We start from the raw sequence: 19,565 nt of genomic DNA on the forward strand, positions 1-19,565 counted from the left end.
TGTCAGGACCTCTGAGAGTGAACTATGAACCATGGAGCATTGGTGCCGATCAGGTGAGACTGCTTCCCTGACCACCCTGGGGTCAGTCAGTTTGGCTAGGACCCTAGGGGCAGGAGAAAAACCGCTTAAGGTGGGAGACAGAAAATTTGGAATCTGACCCCTTCCATTGCTGAGCTCCTGAAGACAGCCAGCCCCAACAAGTCCTCATGCTGTGTAAGAAGGGACTGTGTGTCAAATCAATGTGAATTTTTAGGATAGTGGCTGTTGTATTAAAGAAATAGAACTTCCACCATGTGTTATGAGGAATGATACCAGAAAAAAAATCATTTTGTGTGCCATCTTGGAAGTTTACTAATGTTTTTGGGCAAAACACAGAGCATAATGCATTTAGAATAGGCTTTGTAAAAGGCATCCTGACTACCATATGGGTTCACTTTTATTCCTTTGGTGACCAATCCGTTTATCTTCAAATTCAATCAGGAATAACCCCTGGACAAAAGACTTTGTTAAAGGTGTTCCCACAAATGGGCTACAAGGTCTTTTACATTTGAAATAGGCTTTAATGGTGCTCATTAACATATCTTTCAGTTAGCTCTGTGGTTGAGTGAGGCCCATTATCCTGATTACATGGTCATTATACTATCTATTCTATTTTATACTAAGTCACTGTGAACATAAAACAATAGTTTTGGATATGTGAACAGAGAGCTAGAAAACTAGGGGTTTATTCTGAGACCTATGGAGAGCTACACTGAAGTTTTGGATTTCAGATTTTTGTTCTGCATTTCAGATACTGCTTCCTCTACATTTAAAAATCTCAGGACTCATGAAGAGAATGAGTTAAAAGCCAGCATCATCAAATTTGTTAGGCCCAAAGAAATTCAAAGGGACCCTGTATCTAAATACAAATATTTAAAAAAAAAGAGGGTGGGAATGTGAATCAGTGGATGAATGCCTCTGGGTTGAATTTCTGGCACCAAAAAAGAAAACAACACACACCCACACCCCCCCACACACACACAAAATAAAACAAACAAAGAAACAAACCCTCACGAGTAACAAGCCCTAAAATCAACAGTCTATCTCATGCATGAGTACAAAAATGGATTTGGGGTTCTCTCCTGATAATTATCTCAGTCTTCATTGTGCAATCTGGAGACATGCTGGACTCATGGCACATGGAAGCACACAAAGGGCTTTAGAAAGAAGCTGAAAACACCATACAATTATGGAAAAAAATGCCCAGGTTTTCAACTGCCGTTCTAAGCCTCACTAGACTAGTCAGAGGCAGGTGAAGGCTAAGCTGCCCAACAGAGACCTTCTGGCCACACGATTCTGGAGAGGACCACGAGGAGTCTGTAGACACGATTACCAGTTTCCACCATTGCCACTCCTGTCAGCTTTAAGCCACCTTCCTACCCAGTCTCAAGATAGCAAAGCACACTTACCATTTTCTGGTTTTCAGGGTTCTCAGCATTCTCCCTGTGATTTGTTTTCAGATTTTGCATAGCACAGACACCTGGGCTCTGGATCCAGGACAGAAAGCCTACAAAAGATTGAAAAAATGGTGGGCTCCAGACAGGAAGGGAACTGAAGATTATGGAAACCTGCTCCCTCATCACCAGCTGCATGAGGATTGGACAGTTCTCACCTAAGAGACTGATTCATGTCTAGTCAAAGATTCATGTCATGCCTCCAACCTGAGTCAAGTGAGTGCAGAATCAAAGTCTGAATTATAGGCTTCTCCATTGTCATTGTTAAAAGACTAGAGATCAGGCTTGAGAATATAGCTTAGTCAGTAGAGTGCTTGTTTTGCTTATATTAGGCCATGGATTCAATTCCCTGCACTATACACACACACTCCTGCCAAAAAAATTAAGTAAAGGACTTTGGGGACTAGGGTTATGGATCAGTGGTAGAGTGCTTCCCAAGCATGCGTGAGATACTGGGTTGAACACCCAGCACCACATTAAAAAGCCACCCAACAAACAAACTACCAATGGTATTGTGTCCATCTACAACAAAAAATATTCAAGAAAAAATAAAGACTGTGTATTGGACTTGTGCACCCTCACTACAGAACTCATAAACACTTTTTATATATAATTTATACATATATGTCTTCAGATAGTCTATAAAATTCCATGTGATGGCTTTTCAAGTAACTTATATTACAGGTATGCTTCACAACCTGAAGTCATCCCCACCTCTCCTCTTCTTCTTCTTCTTCTTCTTCTTCTTCTTCTTCTTCTTATTATTATTATTATTATTGGGTCTGTGAATGCAGTTATTTTAAGGCAAAGTTTTCTTCCAATACTAGGACCTATCCCAGAAGGAAGTGCATAGACATTCATAACTGTTTATAAGGTTAAAGCAATTTGTGAATAAATATGTCTATATTTATATTTATGAAAATGATATCACAATTTATTTAATTTTTTTCAACTTCTCTGTTCTTTGTCTCATACAAAACAGTTTGAGCTTTAAACTCTTTAGCAATGTCCCCATATCCCTTTCCCCCAAAAAAGTGACTCACAGTTATAATTCAAATTATTGACACTCATAAATTTTGGATCCTTTATTTTAACTAGTGAAGTCTAAAGATTTTCTTTTTATTTTCACCCTTAAATGAAGCCCAATTTTTATAGCTTTATTGTTGTGTAACTTATCCCTAATATTCTGCATATTTTCCTCTGAAATCTGATCACTTTGGATTATTGATGTTTTGATGGAGGAGATCTCAAAGTGGTCATGCACAAGGCAGAAAATGGATATAGTAAGATGTAAGACTGGAGATTGCTGAGTATATAGAATTTGCATTACAAAATAAGTATTGGTGGACTATATGGAAGTAGGGAGAAAAAGAGCAATGAAAAAAAATAGAAAAACTTGAGCAGTAGACAGGTTCATATGCTACAAGTCTACAATGAAGGGATGAATGTAGAGGGGTAGTGTTCTTGGAAGCAGCAATAAAATTTGGAGAAAAAGAAAAGGTAATTTTTTGCACATTTCCCAATTGAGAGAGCCAGGTGAATGGGTTCTGTGTTCAACTCTTCCCACCTAGGAGTGGAATTTATAGTTCATAGAGTATATCTCAGTAAGCAGGAAAACACCATTTCCATGTACCTTTGCATTTTTCATTTTCCATTATTTATTTGTTCCTTTATTAATTCACTTTTTCTTTAGTAGTAATTGTTTTTACATTACTGGTGATTATATAATTGCATAAATATTCTGAATGTTAACTTTTTCTTAAATATTGTTTTATGTGTTTATTCATATATTGACTTTTCATTTAAATGTTTTTTTCTTTGCCAAGCCTAATTTATATTAGACCTTAATCTTTGTTTTTGAAGACTAGATAAAATCACATCATTCCAAATGACTCAAGGATATATCATCTTGGCAAAACCCTAATAACCCACTAAAGTTGACCCAGTCTGGATCAGCTAAAAGCTGTGTTAAAACTCCTTTTTTACTTATATAAACTTTAAAAAAGAATTCATCTCTCACTTTTATATGATGGAGAGCAGACTAATTTTCCAAAGCAGCAGTTAATAACCTAGATGTGTTTTCCAACTAGCTCATTATTATTTTTAAATATTTACATCCTTGACACTAAGAGTGTCACTGATTACTTTTTTTTTAATTTTGCAAGATATCTCTCTTTCTTTCTCTCTCTCTCTCATATTACAAATTGAAATCAGATATGCTCTTTTGCTAGGAAACACTCTCAGACTTTAATAAAATTTTCTATAAAGAAAAATGATTTGCTGATTTTCTTACAACCTCACTAAGTTGCTGCAGCTGGCTGACTTAAATGTTTTAAGAAATAATGTTATAGATGTTAGCATTATATATATACCATTGTGTGTGTTTGTTTGTGTGTGTGTGTGTGTGTGTATATCATTGAATACTCAGCAGTTGTATATACACAATAACAGTAAAGCAAAAGTGAATGAAAAAATGTAATGAATGAATAAATAAATAAATAAATAAATAATAAATAAAACAGATAAAAAGTACAAAGATTTTATGTGACTGGAATTGTCAAATGTTGATTGTGGCCACAGAAATTTGTAAAGCTACTTGGAAATGGTTTTATACTACCTACTTAAATATACTCTGTGAATTATCAATTCCACTCCAAAGTGGGAAGAAATAAACACATAATCCATTCATCTGACTCTTTCTATTGGGGACTGTGACAGAGTTACCTTCTTCTTTTGCTTCAACCTTATTTCTGCCTCCAAAGAAACTACTCTATACCCTCATGCTACTATTGATCCACCACTAGACTTTTTAAATCTGAACCCTTGAGCTTCTCATTTTTTCCCTCTTTTTTTCATAGCACTTTTTTTCTCTACCCTTATCTACTCCACCAATACTTTTTCATGAATACTCACTACTACATACTCAGCATCCAGCAATCTCACATCCTGACCCATCCCAATCCTGCCTTTTCCATGGATCACTTGAGATCCCCTCCACTCACATATCAATAGTCCAGAGTAATGTCAGATTAGGGTGTTATATCTACAGGTTCTTAGAAGTCATTTACATAACAATAAGCCTATAAAAAGTGGGATGTATTTTAGCTGAGGTTAAAAAGAAAATCTACAGACCGCACTGTTAAACTGAAGGGTCTAAAATTCACTAATCTCAATAATTTGATAAAAGAAATTCTATAAAAAGGAGAGTAAAGAAAAGAACATAATACATAAAGTGACAAATTTGAAGACACAACAAGTATATATATCCAAAGAGTGTCATATATTGGTGCTTTCAAAAGACAAATTAATCTGAAATAAATGTGGTTAATGTGAGATGTAGTAATCATTTATTAATTATATATAATGGTACTATATATGTGTATATATATATATATATATATATATATATATATATAAAATGCATGTCATATAATCATGAGTATATGTTGCAAGAAAAGAACTCTACGGATTTTTTTTTAATTTTGCTAAAACACTAGAAATACCTAAATCTGGGTTTATGTATTACCAATTATTCAGGATACATTTTATACTTCATAAAGTTTATCACCAACCAACAGACTTTTTTTCAAGTTTTAAAATGAATAGTATTTATTTCCAATTAGAACATAATGTCATCATTTATTTTTCATTTTAATTACTTTTTAATTTTATATGACAGCAGAATTCATTGCAATTCTAATTAAACATAGAGAACACAATTTTTCATTTCTCTGGTCTTATACAAAGAATATCTACATAAATTCACTTCTTTATACATGTACTTTATGTAATAATATACATCATATTCCACCATCATTTTTAAATAGAGTTTTTTTTTGAGAGAGGGAGAGAGAGTTTTGTAGATGCACACAACACAATGCCTTTTTTTAATGTAGTACTGATAATTGAACTCAAGTCCCACCCATGATAAGTGAGAATTCTACCAATAAACCACAATCCCAGCCCTCCACCATCATTTCTAACCCCAATAACCCTCCCCTCCCAACCCCCAACAGTCATTTTGATATACACTGAAGTATGCTATGAAGTTATAGAAAAGAGTTTATACCTTATAATAATATGAACAGATAAACTTTTGTAACTAATACATAGCTTAATAATGATAATAATAATAATAATAATAATAATAATAATAATAATAAACAACTTTCCATTTAGAAAACAATAAAGTATACATCTGGTAATACTGATATCTTTTCAAAAAAAATGACATCCTTTCAAGAAGAAAAAAGGGGTTTATTTGTGGGAAAAAATGATATTCTATGCTTTCTTAATATCAAGAATAAATGATTTTCAGAAGTAATATATATTTCAATATAAGAATAAAATAGAACAAGGTTCCATGGCACACACCTCTAATCCCATTGGATTGGGAGGCTAAGGCAAGATAATCCTGAGTTCAAAACCAGCCTCAGAAACTTAGCAAAGCCCTAAGCAACTATGTATGACCCAGTCTATGTGTGCCCCTGATTTAAATTTTAAGTAAGAAACAACAGCAACCAAAAGAATACAGAGTATTGGTGAGGACACAAAACAAATTCTCATGAAGTAAAGATAGAGTAGAAATTACTATTATTTCTTCATGAAAACTGTTTATGTATATATGAAGTACTCCTCACCAAGGAGCATAGACCTGTAGAAGTTATAGTATGTGTTTACCATGATAGTGTACAGTTACATGATAGCATAAGGCTAGAGCTGTACTTGTCAAAACAGTGGAAATCTGGGGCCTTGGAGGAAAGAGGAGGTACATTCAAAAAAATAAAAATAATAAAGCTTGAGAAAAGTTGGTAAATAGAGCCCAGAAATATTTTTGATTTAATTAGAGTACAGAATACCACATAAATGTGTTATACTGAAGTTACATCTGTTCAATAATACATTACATGTATAATGGCTTACAAGGAAAATATATAGAACTTATCACAAACTAAATAAAAATTACAAAACACATAAAATACCATGTGTAAATAAAACTAATCATTACAAAGACAATTATTTTAATTCAATTTAATATATAATATTTTCCCATCAAAATTTTAGCATGTATTTTTTAATAAAATAGAGAGCTGGATGTGATGGTGCACAATTGTAATCCCAAAACCTTGGGAGTCTGAGACAGGTGTATTGTGAACTCAAAGCCAGCATCAGCAAAAGTGAGGCCCTAAGCAACTTAGGGCAACTCATCTCTAAATGTCTTACAAAATAGGTCTTGGAATGTGGCTCAATGGCTATGTTCCCCTGAGCTGAATCCCCAGTACCAAAGAAAAGAAAAGAAAAGAAAGGACCCCAAAAATTCATCTTGGAAATAAAATATGTAAAATACTTCAAAACTTTTAATAAAAAACAAGTAATATAGTTATTTTTATGTGATACATTTAATTATATTGCAATAATACAGAAGAATAAATCATAACATGAATCAAATCTGAAACCATATGTATATCAATAGTACTATTAAGACAAATAGAAAGGCATATGTAAAACCAACCATATGAAAAATAACATTAGATTGAATGAATGAGTCAATCCAACCTAACGTTAGAATTGGGACCTAGTGGCAAAATTTACTGAAAGAGTGTGTGTGCACAATGTGCAAGGTAGTCAGTTACAACCTTTGCAACACTATAAAAGGCAAATGTTAAGAAGGAATGATGTTTAAAATAAAGCAGTATATTAAAATGAGATACTCTCTCTCCATCTATAGATACATTTAAGATAAAACTGCTATGAGTGTCTCTTTGTCAAAATTATAATGAATAGGGAGATTTATATATACTGGATATTAGTCATGTCTTGAGTAATGTATCACATTTAAGACATAATTCCCAATTACCATCATCACTTATAGTGAACACAAATGTGAGAGACAGGCTGAGGATGTAGCTCAGTTTTTAGAGTGCTTGCCTTTTATACACAAGGCCCTGGATTCAATCTCTAGCATCACAAGAAAGAAAGAAAGAAAGAAAGAAAGAAAAGAAAAGAAAGAAAGAAAGAAAGAAAGAAAGAAAGAAAGAAAGAAAGAAAGAAAGAAAGAAAGAAAGAGAAAGGAAGGAAGGAAGGAAGGAAGGAAGGAAGGAAGGAAGGAAGGAAGGAAGGAAGGAAGGAAGAAAGAAAGAAGAAAATATGGGAGAAGTGATACAAAAACATGTGGTGATAGCTAGGAGCCATAAAAGCTTTTTCATGTGTTTCATCAGCTGTGATCAAGACACAGAAATACCCAAATATCAAAGCTGTTAATTTATCTCAATAAAACATCTGCAAGCATATTTTCCCAGTTGCTGTTGCTAACAGATGAACTTCACTCTAGCTTGTATTTTAGGGGAAATAGGGAGGAATCCAGTAATCTACTCTTAGCTTGAGTGACATTTTAGCACTTCCTGAATCCTGCCCCAACCCTGACACACTAGTAATAATGCCAGAACTACCAATTGCTCCTAGACAAAGTTGTGTTTGTGTGTGTATATGTGTACTGAATGTCTCAACTTTAACATATTGTTTACATTAGTATGTCTCTGATACACTAGTAATAATTCCAGAATTACCAATTGCTCCTAGAAAAAGATTGTGTGTGTGTGTGTGTGTGTGTGTGTGTGTGTGTGCTGAATGTTTCAACTTTCACATATTTTATGTTACTATGTCCTGAAGTTCCAAGCTCTGGAACAAAAGGTGACTGAGCTTATGTAAATCTTGGTAGATTTCAACCAAATAAATTTACATCCTTTCCCAGCACTTTTATGAACTATTATACCAAAGAGTAATTCAGAAAGGTTAAAAACCAATGATCCCTATTTATTCCAACAAATCTTTACAGAATAGTCCTACATTAGCTACTTATATAAACTTTCCTCAGGGATAAATTGCATTAGTCAAAGAGATTTTCTGTAGCCTGAGCAGTGTTGTTGAAAAGGTAATTATAATAATCTGAAAGAGCTAGGTGTGGTGGAAAATATACTAGTGGCTGGAGAGGCTGAGTCAGGATGATTGTAATTTGAAAGACAGCCTTAACAACATAGCCAGGCTATAAGCAACTTAGTGAGATATTAGTGATATATCACCTGTCTCAAAAAAAATTAAAAAAGAACTGGGGACATAAGTCAGTGGTTAGCACCCCCAGAGTTTAATTCCTAGCACCAAACCACACCAAACCAAACAAATATCCAAAAGATAATAGGGACTCCAGAGTATATGTTTATATGTATAGATTAAAAAGTTTGGTTAAAATATAAAATGAATACAGATACTTGTGAAAAAAACTATCATGGTTCTTAAAAGCTCAAAATACAAATTTCATATAAACCACTAATAGTAATATTTTGAAGAAGAGTATTATTGTGAATGTCTGTACTTCCAGTGGCTTTGGAGGATGAAACAGGAGGAACTTGAGTACAAGACCAGCCTCAGAAACTTGGCAATGACTTAAGTGACTCAATGATACACTGTCTCATTAAAAAAATGGATGTAACACAGTGGTAAAGTGCATAAATAAATAAAAATAAACAACAATTCTTGGGTAAAAAAATGCCCTATAACCAAACAATTATAATTCTGCATATATTTCAAAAGAAATTGGAACATTTTTGTTAAAGAAATTTCTTTATTTCCATTTTCATTGAAGGTTTATTCACAGTATCTAATAAAAGGAATCAAATGAAGTGCATTTTATATACAAGGTATTGATAAAAAGGATCCTTTTATCTACTTGCCTTAAAGGCTGCATACTTATAATTCAAACTGCTCCCTAAAAGGCAAAACTGAGATACTGATTTTTCTGAATACTCCAAGAGATTTTGGTACCTCTGAGCAAATTGTGTAAGACTTTTCTAAAACTAAGGAATAGGTAAATATTGGGTTTGGAAGGTGGACAACATACAGTAAATTCCTTAAGAGGGAATCTTAACTCAGACACTGATAAGGTTTCTGAGTCTGTAGAAGAAAGAGGAAGTAAAATCAGACTTTGAGATAAAACTAGGCTCTCAGCCTCACTGATTTCTAGTGAAGAAATTTAATCCAAATAGATATTGGAAAAGGGTTAAGGCTACTAATTAAAATTTATATAAAACAGGTATTTAAAAAGTATCAGGAAAGAACTAAAGGTGTGGCTCAGTGGGACAGTGCTCCCCTAGCATATATGAGACCTTTAGTTTAATTCTCAGCACCACATATAAATAAATAAAATATAAGTAAATTTTTTTAAAAACAAGGTAAGATTCCAGGGTTGTGGCTCAGTGGTAGAGTGCTTGACTAGTATGCATGAGGAAGTGTGTTAGATACTGGATCCACATTAAAATAATAATAATAATAATAATAATAATAATAATAATAATATTTTGTTCATTTACAACTATAAAAAATTACTTTAAAAAAGTACAATAGTGCCATGGCCTTTGACCTTCTAATTAACTGTGTTCTAATTAATCCTTTGCAATTGAACTTGCTTGTAATTTAAATTAAAGTCCAGTTCCGCTTTTATTTCCAGCCACACCAGGACAAAGGAATTTTCTTGAATATTAGGAATGCTTCTAAATGTCATTTTAATAAACTTGCCTTACATATTTAAAAACTCACTTAAAAGCAAACTTGGTAGAACAGTCTATAACCCCTGTGGCTCAGGAAAATTATACATGGGTATCTTGAGTTCAAAGCCACCCTCAGTAAAAGCAAGGCACTAAGCCACTAATTGAAACCTTCTCTCTAAATAAACACCAAAAAATAAATGGGCTGAGGTGGTGTCACTGTGCCACTAAGTTAAATACCTGGTATTAATGATAGACCCAACCTGATCTTTTCTCAAAATTGGGAGCCATCTCACCACAAAGCCATGAAAAGATAATTTTGGCTTTACTATAAATTACTGCAAATTCTGAACCTGCTTGGAATGCCTGCCTGTGCCTTGAACTCACCCATGCCTGGCTCTCTGACCAGATAGCAGCCCTCTCTGAAACTTTAGTGACGCCTCACAAATCTTGGCCTTCCCTGGACAAAACATGACCCTCTCTGAGGCTCTAATGACCTTCATAAATTCTGATGTCGGGGCCAGCAAAAATGGAAACTACCATTAGTGTTATGCTCGTCAGAGTTCTGTTATCTGTAACCCCGCTTTGTGTAACTTTCTGGGGTATAAAGCTGGTCTTCAGGAAAGCTGCTGCTGCTGTCTTGTTCCTGTGGTTTTGGGTGGGAGAGGCACCCCAGCCAGTCAAAATAATAAGCTTGCTTTAATTTGATTTTAATTGGAGTCAGTGGTCTTTTCTTGCATCCTGGTCTAATATTTTGGAGTTCCCCAGTGAGATGACCCTGTCAGACCAGAACACAAGAGCAGACTCCTGGAAATTCTGAAGCCGGCCTTCACTTTAGGTCTCCAGGCTGGAGAGTCACTCTAGGGTGTGCTCACCTTGAGACCTTCCAAGGCCTCAGAGTGAGCCTCAGTCCCTGGAGAACTGCAGTGAACTGTTGCACTAAAAGTATTAGCAAGCACCTGGTGGAGGAGGCCTCCATAGGTAAGTGGTGCCTATATAACATCTGGTATCTGGTTAAGGGAGATCTCTTCTGAAGACAGAGTGGTGGCCTGGTGAGGCTCACATATACTCCTGCCTGGAACAGTAATGAGAAATCGTTCTGTCCTCTGTTCTGTTCTGTAGGGAATTCCTCTGGAAGGGTAGAGAGGTGCCGAAGGGCATGCACGCACTCCTACCCCAGGAGGTTTAGCAAGACGTTGCATTGCTCCTCTGTTTTTCTGTTTTGGCACCGGGTTTCTGTTTTCTTGTGTTTTGTTCTGTGTTCTATATGGTTTTTTTGTTTGTTTGTTTTTGTGCCTTTTGTTGTGTGACTTCTATGGTAAAAACTTAAGGATATTGGACATGAAAATGGGTAATAAAGCAAGTAAGCCTGATATCCCTTTGGACTGTGTTTTAAGGAACTGTGATGAACTTTACCCCCCTTTGTTAAGCAGGATGAGAGAAGACCCTAGCTGGCTGCCTGGAGCACCCCCACTGCAGAGGGCAATGCCTTCTGGGTATCTAAGAACTGAGTATCTCCCAGATTAACAAGTGAACCTCTTTTAAAACCCCTTGTTCCTCCAGATCGAGAGAGTCACAACCATGGTGGATCAGTAGTAGCATGAGGGTAAGGGGTAGTTTCTTTGAAGGCAGAAATAAGGTAGAAGCAAAAGAAGAAGGTAACTCTGTCACAGTCCCCAAAAGAAAGAGTCAGATGAATGGATTATGTGTTTATTTCTGTCCACCTTGGAGTGGAATTGATAATTCAGAGTATATTTAAGTAGGTAGTATAAAACGATTTTCAAGTAGCTTTACAAATTTGTGTGGCTGCAATCAACATTTGACAATTCCAGTCACATAAAATCTTTGTACTTTTTTTATGTATGTATTTATTTATTTATTTATTCATTCATTCATTTAATTTCTTTTCATTCACTTTTGCTTTACTGTTATTGTCTATATACTCCTGGTGAGTATACAATGATACAAACACACACACAATGGTATATATATATATATAAATACTTATTTGTATAACATTATATTCTAAAACATTAAAGTCAGTCAGCCTCAGCAACTTAGTGAGGCTGTAAGAATATCAGTAAAACCCTTTTTCTTTATAGAATATTTTATTAAAGGCTGAGAGTGTTTCTTAGCAAAAAAAGCATATCTGGTTTCAACTTGTAATATGATAGAGAGAGAGAGAGAGAGAGAGAGAGAGAGAGAGAGAGAGAGAGAGAGAAAGAGAGACAGATCAAGATCTTGCACAAATAAAACAAGGAATCAGTGACACTCTTAGTGTCAAGTATGTAAATAATTTAAAAGTAATAGTGAGCTAGTTGGAAAACACATCTAGGTTATTAACTGCTATGTTGGAAAGTTAGTCTGTTCTCCAACATATAAAAGTTAGAAAGGAATTCTTTATTAAGCTTTTTATAAGAAAAAAAGAAGTTTTGACTCAGCTTTTAGTTGACCCAGACTGGGTCAACTTTAGTGGTTGATTAGGGTTCTGCCAAAATGATAGAGCCTTGAGTTATTTGGAATAATGTGATTTATCTAGTCTTCAAAAACAAAGATTAAGGTCTAATATAAATCAGGCTTGGCCAAGGAAAAAATATTTAAATGAAAAGTAAATGTATGAATAAACACATAAAACAATATTTAAGAAAAAGTTAACATTCAGAATATTTATGCAATTATATAATCACCAGTAATGTAAAAACCATGAAAACTAAAGTGAATTAATGAACAAACAAATAAATAATGGAATTAATTAATTAATTAATAATTAATTAATAACGAGTGCAAGATGTAATGAGACTGGAATTGTCAAAGTCAGCTTGTAGGCATGACAAAGTGTAAAGGTACATGGAAATGGTGTTTTACTACTTACTGAAACATACCATATGAACTATAAATTCCACTCCTAGGTGGGAAGAGTTGAACACAGAACCCATTAACCTGGCTCTCTTACTTGGGAACTGTGCAAAAATTACCTTTTTCTTTCCCCCCAAATTTTATTGCGGCTTCCAAGAACACTACCCCTCTACATTCATACCATCATTGTAGACTTTTAGCATATAAACTCCTCTACTGCTCAAGTTTTTCTATTTTTTTCATTGCTCTTTTTCTCTATACTCCCATATAGTCCACCAATACTTATTTTGTAATGCAAAGTCTACATACTCAGCAATCTCCAGTCTTACATCTAACTATATCCATTTCATGCCTTGTGCATGCCCACTTTGAGATCCCCTCCATCAAGACATCAATAGTCCAAAGTGATCAGATTTTGGGGTAAAATATGCAGAATATTAGAGGTCAGTTACACAACAAGAAAGCTATAAAAATTGGGCTTCATTTAAGGGTGAAAATAAAAAGAAAATCTATAGACTTCACTAGTTAAAATAAAGGATCCAAAATTTATGAGTCTCAATAATCTGAATTATACATGTGAGTCAATTTTTGGGAAGGAAGGGATATGGGGACATTGCTAATGAGTTTAAAGCTCAAACTATTTTTTAATGAGACAAAGAACAGAAAAGTTAAAAAATAAAGAAATTGTGATATCATTTTCATAAATAAAAATATAGACATATTTATTCACAAATTGCTTTAACCTTATAAACAGTTTTAAATGTCAATGCACTTCCCTCTGGGATAGATCCTAGTATTGTAAGAAAACTTTGCCTTAAAATAACCACATTCACAGACCCTCAAATAATAATAATAATAATAATAATAATAATAATAATAATAATAATATAATGCCAATACTACTAATAATAATGATAGTAAGTGAAGTGGGAGGATTTCAGGGTTTTGAAGCATACTTGTAATATAAGTTACTTGAAAAGTCATCATGGGAGAATTTTATACACTGTCTGAAGACATATATGTATAAATTATATATAAAAAGTGTTTATGTTTATTCAACTTGTGTAGTGAGGGTGCACAAGTAGAATACACAGTATTTATTTTTTCTTGAATATTTTTTATTGTAGATGAACACAATACCATTAGTAGTAGTTTGTTTGTTGGTTGGCTTTTTTAATGTGGTGCTGGGTGTTCAACCCAGTACCTCACACATGCTTGGGAAGCACTCTACCACTGATCGATAACCCTAGTCCCCAAAGTCCTTTACTTAATTTATTTTTTTTGTGGGAGTGTATGTGTGTAGTGCAGGAGATTGAATCCATGGCCTTATATAAGCAAAACAAGCACTCTACTGACTAAGCTATATTCTCAGCCCTGATATGTAGTCTTTTAACAATGACAATGGATCAGCCTGTCATTCAGATGGATTCTACACCCACTTGACTCAGGCTGGAGACAGTACCTAAAGCCTTGACCAATCAGTCTCTTAGCTGAGAACTGTCCAATCCTCACGCAGCCGGTGATGAGGGGGGGGGCTTCCACAATCTTCTGTTCCCTTGGCATCTGGAGCCAACCATTTTTTCAATCTTTTTGTAGGCGTCTGTCCTGGATCCGGAGCCCAGGTGTCTGTGCTATGCAGAATCTGAAAACAAATCACAGGGAGAACGCTGAGAATCCTGAAAGCCAGGAAATGGTAAGAGTGCCTTGTTATCTTGAGACTGGGTAGGAAAGTAACTTAAAGCTGACAGGAGTGGCAATAGTGGAAACTGGCAGTCATAGCTAGGGACTCTTTGTGGTCCTCTCCAGAATCCTGTGGTCAGAAGGTCTCTGAGGGGCAGCTTATCCTTCACCTGCCTCTGCCTCTGACTAGTTTAGTGAGGCTTAGATCAGCAGTTGAAAACCTGAGCATTTTGTTACATAATTGTATGGTGTTTTCAGCTTCTTTCTAAAGCCCTTTGTGGGCTTCCATGTGCCATGAGTCCAGCATGTCTCCAGATTGCACAATGAAGACTGAGATAATTATCAGGAGAGAACCCCAAATCCATTTGTTGTACTCATGCATGAGATAGTCTGTTGATTTTAGGGCTTGTTACTCATGAGGGTTTGTTTGTTTGTTTGTTTAATTTTTTTGTGTGTGGTTTTGTATGTTGTTTTCTTTTTGGTACCAGAAATTCAACCCAGAGGCATTCATCCACTGATTCACATCCCCACCCATTTTTTATATTTTTTATTTAGAGACAGGGTCCCTTTGAGTTTCTTAGGGCCTCACAAATTTGATGATGCTGGCTTTTAATTCATTCTCCTCATGAGTCCTGAGATTTTTAAATGTAGGGGAAGCAATATCTCAAATCAGAACAAAAATCTGAAATCCAGAACTTCAGTGTAGCTCTCCATAGGTCTAAAAATAAACCCCTAGTTTTCTTTTTTTTTTTCATCTTATATCACATAAACTTTATTTATTTATTTATTTATTTATTTATTTATTTTCATACATTAAAGTGGGTTATGAACTCCCAATTTTACCCCAAATGCAGATTGCAGAATCACGTCGGTTACACATCCACAATTTTACATAATGCCCAATTAGTAATTGTTGTATTCTGCTACCTTTCCTATCCCCTACTATCCCCCCTCCCCTCCCCTCCCATCTTCTCTCTCTACCCCATCTACTGTAATTCATTACTCTCTTTGTTTATTTTCCCATTCCCCTCACAACCTCTTATATGTAATTTTGTATAGCAATGAGGGTCTCCCTTCATTTCCATGCAATTTCCCTTTACTCTTCCTTTCCCTCCCATCTCATGACTCTGTTTAATGTTAGTCTTTTTTTCCTGCTCCTCCTCCTTGCTCTGTTCATAGTTTCTCTCATTATATCAAAGAAGACATTTGGTATTTGTTTTTTTAGGGATTGACTAGCTTCACTAAGCATAATCTGCTCTAGTGCCATCCATTTCCCTGCAAATTCTATGATTTTGTCATTTTTTATTGCTGCATAGTACTCCATTGTGTATAGATGCCACATTTTTTTTATCCATTCATCTATTGAAGGGCATCTGGGTTGGTTCCACAGTCTAGCTATTGTGAATTGTGCTGCTATGAACATCGATATGGCAGCATCCCTGTAGCATGCTCTTTTAAGGTCTTCAGGGAATAGTCCGAGAAGGGCAATAGCAGGGTCAAATGGTGGTTCCATTCCCAGCCTTCCCAGGAATCTCCAAACTGCTTTCCAAATTGGCCGCACCAATTTGCAGTCCCACCAGCAATGTACAAGAGTACACTTTTCTCCACATCCTCGCCAGCACTTGTTGTTGTTTGACTTCATAGTGGCTGCCAATCTTACTGGAGTGAGATGGTATCTTAGGGTGGTTTTGATTTGCATTTCTCTGACTGCTAGAGATGGTGAGCATTTTTTCATGTACTTGTTGATTGATTGTATGTCCTCCTCTGAGAAGTGTCTGTTCAGATCCTTGGCCCATTTGTTGATTGGGTTATTTGTTATCTTATTGTCTAATTTTTTGAGTTCTTTGTATACTCTGGATATTAGGGCTCTATCTGAAGTGTGAAGAGTAAAAATTTGTTCCCAGGATGTAGGCTCCCTATTTACCTCTCTTATTGTTTCTCTTGCTGAGAAAAAACTTTTTAGTTTAAGTAAGTCCCATTTGTTGATTCTTGTTATTAACTCTTGTGCTATGGGTGTCCTATTAAGGAATTTGGAGCCCGACCCCACAATATGTACATCGGAGCCAACTTTTTCTTCTATCAGACGCAGAGTCTCTGATTTGATATCAAGCTCCTTGATCCATTTAGAGTTAACTTTTGTGCATGGCAAGAGGAAGGGATTCAGTTTCATTTTGTTGCATATGGATTTCCAGTTTTCCCAACACCATTTGTTGAAGATGCTATCCTTCCTCCATTGCATGCTTTTAGCCCCTTTATCAAATATAAGATAGTTGTAACTTTGTGGATTAGTCTCTGTGTCCTCTATTCTATACCATTGGTCCACTCGCCTGTTTTGGTACCAGTACCATGCTGTTTTTGTCACTATTGCTCTGTAATATAGTTTGAAATCTGGTATCGCTATACTGCCTGATTCACACTTCCTGCTTAAAATTGCTTTTGCTATTCTGGGTCTTTTATTTTTCCATATGAACTTCATGATTGCTTTATCTATTTCTACAAGAAATGCCATTGGGATTTTGATTGGCATTGCATTAAACCTATAGAGAACTTTTGGTAATATCGCCATTTTGATAATGTTAGTTCTGCCTATCCATGAACAGGGTATATTTTTCCATCTTCTAAGATTTCCTTCTACTTCTCTTTTTAGGGTTCTGTAGTTTTCATTGTATAAATCTTTCACCTCTTTTGTTAGGTTGATTCCCAAGTATTTTATTTTTTTGGAGGATATTGTGAATGGAGTGTTTTTCCTCATTTCCGTTTCGGAAGTTTTGTCGCTGATATACAGAAATGCCTTTGATTTATGCGTGTTGATTTTATATCCTGCCACTTTGCTGAATTCATTTATTAGTTCTAGTAGTTTCTTTGTGGACCCTTTTGGGTCTTCTAAGTATACAATCATGTCATCTGCAACTAGTGATAATTTAAGTTCTTCTTTTCCTATTTTTATGCCTTTAATTTCTTTCGTCTGTCTAATTGCTCTGGCCAGTGTTTAGAGAACTATATTGAATAGAAGTGGTGATAGAGGGCATCCCTGTCTTGTTCCAGATTTTAGAGGGAATGCCTTCAACTTTTGTTCATTCAGAATGATGCTAGCCTGAGGCTTAGCATAGATAGCTTTTACAATATCAAGGTACGTTCCTGTTATCCCTAGTTTTTCAAGTGTTTTGAACATAAAAGGATGCTGTACTTTGTCGAATGCTTTCTCTGCGTCTATTGAGATGATAATATGGTTCTTATCTTTAAGTCTGTTGATGTGGTGAATAACATTTATTGATTTCCATATATTGAACCAGCCTTGCATACCAGGGATGAATCCTACTTGATCATGGTGCACAATTTTTTTGATGTGTTTTTGTATTCGATTCGCCAGAATTTTATTGAGGATTTTTGCATCTAGGTTCATTAGAGATATTGGTCTGTAGTTTTCTTTCTTTGAGGTGTCTTTGTCTGGTTTCGGAATCAGGGTGATGTTGGCCTCATAGAATGAATTTGGAAGAGCTCCCTCTTTTTCTATTTCCTGAAATAACTTGAAAAATATTGGTATTAATTCTTCTTTAAAGGTTTTGTAAAACTCTGCTGTATACCCATCCGGTCTTGGGCTTTTCTTGGTAGGTAGTCTTTTGATGGCTTCTTCAATTTCATCCATTGATATTGGTCTGTTCAAATTGTGTGTATCCTCCTGACTCAGTCTGGGCAAATTATATGACTTAAGAAATTTATCGATGTCTTCATTATCTTCTATTTTATTGGAATATAGGTTTTCAAAATAATTTCTAATTGTCTTCTGTATTTCTGTAGCATCTGTTGTGATATTGCCTTTTTCATCCCGTATGTTAGTAATTTGAGTTCTCTCTCTTCTTCTCTTTGTTGTTAGCATGGCTAAAGGTCTGTCAATCTTATTTATTTTTTCAAAGAACCAACTTTTAGTTTTGTTAATTTTTTCAAATTTTCTTTTGTTTCAATTTCATTAATTTCCGCTCTGATTTTAATTATTTCTTTCCTTCTGCTACATTTGTTGTTGTTTTGCTCTTCCTTTTCTAGGGCTTTGAGATGAAGTGTGAGCTCATTTATTTGTTGGTTTTTTCTTTTTTTGAGGAATGACACCAGGCGATGAATTTTCCTCTTAAAACTGCTTTCATTGTGTCCCATAGATTCCGATATGTTGTGTCTGTATTTTCATTTATCTCTAAGAATTTTTTTATTTCCTCCTTTATGTATTCTGTAACCCATTGATTATTCAGTAACATATTGTTCATTTTCCATGTGATGTAGGATTTTTCCTTCCTTCTTTTATCATTGATTTCCAGTTTCATTCCATTATGATCAGATAAAATGCATGGTATTATCTCCACCCCTTTATATTTACTGAGGGTTGCCCTGTGGCATAATATATGGTCTATTTTTGAGAAGGATCCATGTGCTGCTGAGAAAAAAGTATATCCATTTGATGATGGTTGATATATTCTATATATGTCAGTTAAGTCTAAGTTATTGATTGTGGTATTGAGTTCTATAGTTTCCTTATTCAACTTTTGTTTGGAGGATCTGTCCAATGGTGAGAGAGGTGTGTTGAAGTCACCCATAATTATTGTGTTGTGGTCTATTTGATTCTTGAACTTGAGGAGAATTTGTTTTATGAATGTCACAGCACCATTATTTGGTGCATAAATATTGATAATTGTTATGTCTTGTTGGTGAATGGTTCCTTTTAACAGTATATAATGTCCTTCTTTATCCCTTTTGATTAACTTAGTCTTGAAGTCGATTTTATTCGATATGAGGATGGCCACCCCTGCTTGCTTATGAGGACCGTGTGCGTGGTATATTTTTTCCCATCCTTTCACCTTCAGCCTATGTATGTCTTTTCCAATCAGATGTGTCTCCTGGATGTAGCATATTGTTGGATTTGTTTTTTTAATCCATGATATCAGTCTATGTCGCTTTATTGGAGAGTTTAAGCCATTAACATTCAGAGTTACTATTGATATATGGTTTGTAC

This window comes from Ictidomys tridecemlineatus, unplaced genomic scaffold (genome assembly GCF_052094955.1).
Source record: "Ictidomys tridecemlineatus isolate mIctTri1 unplaced genomic scaffold, mIctTri1.hap1 Scaffold_67, whole genome shotgun sequence".
In the NCBI taxonomy this organism is placed as follows: Eukaryota; Metazoa; Chordata; class Mammalia; order Rodentia; family Sciuridae; genus Ictidomys; species Ictidomys tridecemlineatus.